A 6,920-nucleotide genomic window follows, 5' to 3' on the forward strand; every position below is an offset into this window, starting at 1 on the left:
AAGTCTGGGGCATGAGGGTGAGGAAAAATAGGAAATGAGGAAAGAAAATTTGTAAACCAGTGGGATGTGATGTTGAATCATACTAACTACTGGTCCCTGATAAGCCAAAGAAACATAACACGTCTCTCTCTGAATATGTGTTCATAAGGTATCTAGGATTCATTGAGAAATCTGCAGGTAGGAACACCACCTTGAATCATCTGTGGTGTAGAAAAGGAGGATAAATTTTTTAAAAAGATTTATTTATTTAAGAGAAAGGGCACGAGTGGCGGGAAGAGGGGCAGAGGGAGAGAGAATCCTCAAGCAGAATCACCACTGAGTGTAGAGCCTGATGTGGGGTTTTATCCCAGGACCCTGAGATCATGCCCTGAGCCAAAACCTAGATTCAGCTGCCTAACTGAGCGTGCCACCCAGGCGCCCTGAAGGGAGAAGAAATTGATCTTCCATTTCCCACTGAACAAGAGAGAATAGACTTTACTGGATTTTTTTGAGTGGGGGAAGGCAAGGATAAAAATACAATGTCTGTCTCTAAAAATACAGTTCAGTTATTAAGATTCAGTATGAATTGCCCCCCACCTTGACCATCTTATCCAGCCTAATTCCCTGCCACTCCACATTTTGTCTCATCTTCAGGTATTTCACTGCTGTTTTTGCATGCCACATTTACTCAGTCTTGAGTCATGATGTTTGGCTCATCTTTTCACCTTTTTCAGGGACCCATTCCTTCTTTCTTCAGCTACTTAAGCATTCAGTGTCCTCTCTTTCCTCTGCAAAGCTTTGTACTCATAGTCCTATGACATTTATCATTTCATTATGCTCTAATTATTTTATGTGTGTGCGCTTTATCTCCTCAATTACAGCATAAGTGCCGAAGGTCAGGCACCATGTCTGTTTGTGCTAAAAAGGAGAGAGAGGCAGGAGATGGGAATGTGGGGTTAGTCATGAGACAGACATTGTGTGTGGGTTGATTTATATGCCTTGAGAAAATGCTGCATGGTATTACGGCTCCTTAATTAGACACAAGGCGTTTTTTCATACCTAGGAATAGGACAATGTGTTTTGGAACTCTTTTTAAGACTTGCAAAGTAGATAGGTCTTGCCTTTAAATACAGTTACCTCAGCAAACCATCTTTAATGGTTTCTGGGGCAAGTGTGAATATATATATTTTTTAAACTGCCATAGGAATTGGGGCTATTCTCTGTTTTTTTTTGTTTTGTTTTGTTTTTTAAGTAGCCTCCATGCCCAGCACACACCCCAGTGTGGGGTTCAAACTCACGACCCTAAGATCAAGATCTGAACTGAGATCAAGAGTTGGACACTTCTTTTTTTTTTTTTTTTTTTTTAAGATTTTATTTATTTATTTGACAGAGAGAGATCACAAGTAGGCAGAGAGGCAGGCAGAGAGAGAGGAAGGGAAGCGAAGCAGGCTCCCTGCTGAGCAAAGAGCCCGATGCGGGACTCGATCCCAGGTCCCCGAGATCATGACCTGAGCCGAAGGCAGCGGCTTAACCCACTGAGCCACCCAGGCGCCCCATGAGTTGGACACTTCTTACCCTAACCGACTGAACCCCCCAGGCACCTGGAATTGGGGTTATTCTAATGAATCAAGGTGATTTATGTTTTTCATAATTTGCTGATAATTGGTTATAAAAATACATTTTTTGTAAGATTTTATTTATTTATTTGACTGAGAGAGAGAGAGAGAGAGAGCACGCAGGCAAGCCAAGCAGGAGGAGAGGTAGGCTCCTGGTTGAGCAGGGAGCGCAATGTGGCTCTATCCTAGGACTCTGGGATCATGACCGAAGGCAGACACTTAACCCACTGAGCCACCCAGGTGCCCCTATAAAAAATACATTTTGGGCGATGATTTTTTTTTAAGAAATACTGTAAATGAAAAGTAATCTTTAGCAACAAAGGCACATTTTGAAAATTATTTGAGAAGTATGGCTGGCTTTTTATTGTGTGCCAACTGAAGTATCTGTATAATTTTATGAAATTATGTATCATTATATTCCCCAGAAAATCCCTCCTGTATTTTAACTACAGTTCTATAGTAGCGGTCTATAGTAGTGGTCCTAATGATCACTTTTTCTTAGTTTTTGGAACTTCATGTTACTTTATAAATTCTGTTGGCCTTTACCAGCTTTCGGAGGATGGCCAAGACCGTGAAGTGTTTGCAAAGGGGAGATCCAATGAGGCTAATATGGAGTTATAGAAATTAAGAGCTTCAAGATATTTTAGGATAATCTAGCAAGACACCCCTGTTCTGCAGATAGGAAGTTGAGGTCTGGAGATCTGTAACTTTGCCAAAATCGTGAAGTTAGTGTATGACCCACTTGCATACAAATTCAACTGTACCAAGTACTAGTCAAGAGCCATTGAAGTTTTTTCTTGTTTTTTGTTTGTTTGTTTGTTTGTTTGGGTCTTCAAATATTGCCTGGTACCTAAGGTCAGATTTATTTTTAAACCCAGGCTGGGCATTTGCCTTAGTTTACAGAACAAATATAAGAATAAGACAGAAATCACTAACTTCTGTCCTGTTTAAGTTCCTATGTGTGCATATTTGGTTTATGATACTTAGGTCAATTCTAAAAAGTGTGATTTTTAAACCTTTGGCAATTTCGGGTACTGATAAACTATATTGGCTAAGATAGGTAAATGATAGAAATAGGTAGATAATTGGTGGGTAGATAATAATGATTGACAGACAGTAGAGAGATAATAGATAATGGAGAAACGGTGAGAGAGGGCAGAACAGGGAGGGAGGGAGCTTTGAATATTATGTGCTCCATGGAAAGGGACTTGGGGGCCTAGAGTTAGAAGGAGTCTGGGTTGGGTTCCCTCCCATTAGTCCTAACTGATGGTTGCATGCTCTTGAGTAAGTCTTTCATCCTGCTTGACTCTTGCTATAGAGTTCCCTGGAACTCCATGCTTTGGAGAAATGTCATTTATATTAGTTTTAGAGGAATCTCCTTGTTGGGATATTTCATAAACGTCTTCATTCAATACCATTTATTTTCTTTTCATTTATTGTCCAATCGTGGGTAATAATTCCCATCAGCCTGAGTGAATTTTTATTTCTCTAATCCATCCTGATTCTGTGTCTTGACCTGGCTAAAGTCAAGGCACAGAAATAGCTATTTAAGGAGAACAGAAATGTGAAAGGACTGGTGCATTCTTTCTCAGCTGACACAGCAAAGTGTTTGGAAGTGGGCAGAACAGTGTGAGTGGGAGAACTAAGATCGATCTATCCTCCTACCTCTGAGGCAGCTTCATATTTCCTGCCCCACCCAGCATTCCCCTGAGAGTCCACTTGGCTGGGTAGAGTGGTGGAAGCATTGCTTCCATGGGCTGATTCACCTGTGCCCTTCAGCCTGCCAAGTTACCGGAAAGGATGCATCTGCAGTTACACATCTGGCCAGCCAGGGAGAAAGACCTTTGTCAGCTCCCTTGGAAGTTAAAAGTAATTATTCAGTATGTGGAAAGTCTGTTTTGTTTTGTTTTTTTAACCCATCTTGGAGAAACCACCAGCCATTGGGTCTCTCATTTAGGATGGACAGTGGAGCACTGGCAGGGATTTCAATGACAAATGTACTAAAGGAGGGTTACCAATAACGCTCATGCTCCCAGCTCTACCAGGTGTGACTCAAGTTGTGTCACTGGGTTGACCCACTGAGGGCAGTGGGGCCCATTCCAAGGCCATCTGGGGTGCATACTTTGGTCCTCCAGGTTCCAAGAGCATTCGATGAACTGGTCTTCGTATTGTCCTTGTGACTATGGATGAGTAACTGTGGCACTGGGAAGCTCTGTTACTGAGGGAAACTCCCAGTCGCAGCCATTCTGTGGGTTGGGTCTGTCCCTTGACGGACTGCAGGGTGGAGACCATCCGTCCCGCAAGTCTGGAGTCGGGAGGGGGATCAGATGCTTCGCGGAACTGCCACAGAGCGTCCTGGTCCACGCGCACTTCGCCCCGAGTTTGTCTGCTGGGCTGTTTCCATCGTTGTATTCATGACCGGCTTAAAACGTGTCTTTATAGTTACAATGGATCTCTGCTGCCTGTAGAAAAGTCAGCACCCCTTACATTGTTTTTTCCCGGGAGTGAGTGTCCATCTGCTACAGTCGTACTGAAGCTTCGGATCCGTCCCTTCTTTGAGCTTCGAGGGTAAGCTCTCTCGATGCATAGCTCGGTTTGCGCCTGGCTGTGGTGTAGACCAGCAACCTGTGTTGAGAATCGCATCCCTGAGAACAGATCCCAGCCCCACACTTCGTCACATGCCCGTCCTGTGGTAGACGGATTGTGTCTCCCCCCACCTGCTGTCCGTTCACGTGCGGAAGCCGTAACCCTGCCGTGACTGAATGTGGGTGGGAGGCTTTCAAAGCCGAGGCTAGGGTTCCGTGAGGTCATGAGGGGCAGCACTAATCTGTCTTTACACGAAGAGGGTCCTCAAGACTGCAGGGAGGCACATGCCCAGAGAAAGGAGTGCTTCAGGACACAGGGAGAAGGTGACTGTCTGCAAACCGAGGACAGGCGCCTTGGGAGAGACCGACCCTGTGGGGACCTTGCGCTTGGCTTTGCAGCCTCCAGAACCAGGAGAACATCAGTGTGTGTTGCTTGTGCCCCAGCCTGGGGCACTTGGTCGTGGCATCCCGGGCAGAGGACTGCGCGTCACCCAGGGCCGTCTTAGAGATGATCTGTGCTGGGTCTGATCTTGAGGGCGGAGGGCGCCGAGCTTGCAGCCCCGTAGACAGGCTTCGTACCCGCCCTAGAGACAGGCCAACCCAGCCTTCAACGGCAGCGACTTTCTTCTGTGTACGTCTTTGCTATCAGTACGTGAACTGTTGAGGGGGACATCATTCAGAAATGAATGCCATTTATGTATATATTATATATGAAAGGTAACAAAGAAAAAACCTCTTCTGATCCCTGATGTTTCTCTCTCCCCAGTAAGACAGGAGGCTCTTAGGGGTTCTGTCTTCAGAGCTGTACTCATTTGAGGATTTCTGAAATGTGAGATACAGAAAATGGTGCTGTTTGCTCTGTTCTTTGATTGAAGGCTAGGGACCAGCAACACCTCTTTCCTGTTTTCACAGATCTTCTCCCAGCCTGGCCGTGTCCCTTGGCTTGTGCTCGGCAGGAGGGAAGGTATCACTACTACCAGGAAAGGACCAGAAGTTTGCGCCAGGGGTGCTCGTGGGGCCTCCTTGTGGTTGGGCTTGTGCAAATGATGGCGGCATTGTCTCTTCCTTCAGCCTCGTCTGGATGTGCATGATGGACCTTCCCGTGTCCCCATAATGGAGGCAGCAGCGCCCCCACAACGTGACACCTCCAGGCCGCCCCCCCTTGGCTTGACAGCGTCCTGCTTCCAATGTGATAAGCGTGTGCATTGATTCTATTTGCATGGTGGCTGACCGATCATTTCTGTATAAATAGCAGACTACCGTCAGTCTTTTTAGCATAATGCTTTACAGACGCATAGGCAGCACCCAGTGCCCAGGTTTTTGGTTTTTGGTTTTTTAAGATTTACTGACACAGAGAGAGCGTGCTAGCAGCAGGGAATGACAGAGGGAGAGGACGTCTAAGGAGACCCCCTGCCGAGTGCGGAGGTGAATCGTGGGGCTCAGTTTCACCACCTGAGATCAGGAGCTGAGCCGAAATCAAGAGTCGGTCGCTTAATCAACTGAGCCATTTGGGTGCCCCACCCAGTACCTGGTCTTATGAAGATGTGGCTGAGAAGCCTTGCAGCGAAGCCATCTGTGCTGGGGTAGGGATTCCTTCTGCAGAGGGTGAAGTAGGAGCCGTCACACTCTCACACCATGTCCACACGCCTGCGCGTGTCCCACGGAGCCCCAGTCTTCCCCCTTCACGCTCGGTGGGCTTCTTCCCCCCCACTGTGCCTGCATTGACATGTCATGCCCCACAGCGTGCAACAGGACCCGAGTGGACCGTCAGGAAGAAGCAGTTGAGAGCCCAGAGGGCACACCTGCCAGAAACTGGGGGGGACTCTGGGAAGCGCCTGCGGGCCGTTTCTCCTGATGCACGCATCTCTGCACGTGACATCTGCATCGAGTGTGTGGCTTCACCCCGTCGAGGCTTCCGCTTCCGCGTGCGCTCCCCACCGTGCGCCTCGGGATGGCCCAGGGATCGGTGATTCTGATGCTCGCCATGCGTGAGCAGCGCCGCTCTGTTGCTGCGTCGCGGGTCCAGAGGGGACTCTGCCCCCATTATGGTGGGATCCGTCCCCTCTGAGGATGCAGCCCCTCCCTCCGGGGACCAACTTCATTCCTGAAATGAGCGTTCCACTTTCAGTTTTCTTTTGTTCAGGTGATGCGGTGCTGGTACATGTCCTCCTGAAATTGAAGAATGACCCAAATAAAGCAAAAACCCTGCTGAGATGTTTTATTGCATAAATCTGATTTATCTTTAAAAAAAAAAAATCCGAACTACATTGCTGGAATTGTGTCTGATGATGCTGTCCATTACCCCAGGGATAAGACCCAGACTTTCTCTCCTCCTCAAAAACTCCTGGAGAAAAAGAGGAAGCAACACAGACAGGCTCTAGAGCAACCTGACAGGAAACCCTCGTTAGATCGGCATAGACACAAACTCACGAATGAATCAATAAAGGAAGAATGAACAGATGCTTAAAAACGAATTTGCATTGTGGTTTTTCATTTGGGGGGCCGTGAGGTGAATGTTTCAATTACTGGATCGTTCCCGTAAGTTTGGATTCCTCAACCTTGGCATAATTAGCATCTGGGACCCGTATTATTTGTGGGGCCAGGCTGTCCTCTGCGTGGAAGGATGGACATCCCTGGCCTCTGCGCACCGGATGCCTGTGGCAAACCCAGTCCCTAGTCTCAGCAACCAAAAATGTTTTCTGAGGTCCTTTGGGGGTGTCCCGTGGCCCCAGAGTGGGAA

At 47.2% G+C, this 6,920-nt stretch overlaps 1 protein-coding gene across 1 annotated transcript in view; it reads left to right on the forward strand.

Annotated features, from left to right (window-relative positions):
- The window catches only part of LOC125091550 (translation initiation factor IF-2-like), a 262,700-nt gene extending 257,569 nt beyond the window's left edge, over positions 1-5,131 (forward strand). Inside the window, exon 4 of the mRNA XM_047715145.1 lies at positions 5,093-5,131. The gene's annotated coding sequence lies outside the window, so the exon portion shown is untranslated. The remainder of the gene's footprint in view (positions 1-5,092) is intronic.
- The last annotated feature ends 1,789 nt before the right edge of the window (positions 5,132-6,920 follow it).

Source organism: Lutra lutra, chromosome X, assembly GCF_902655055.1.
Source record: "Lutra lutra chromosome X, mLutLut1.2, whole genome shotgun sequence".
Classification (NCBI taxonomy): Eukaryota; Metazoa; Chordata; class Mammalia; order Carnivora; family Mustelidae; genus Lutra; species Lutra lutra.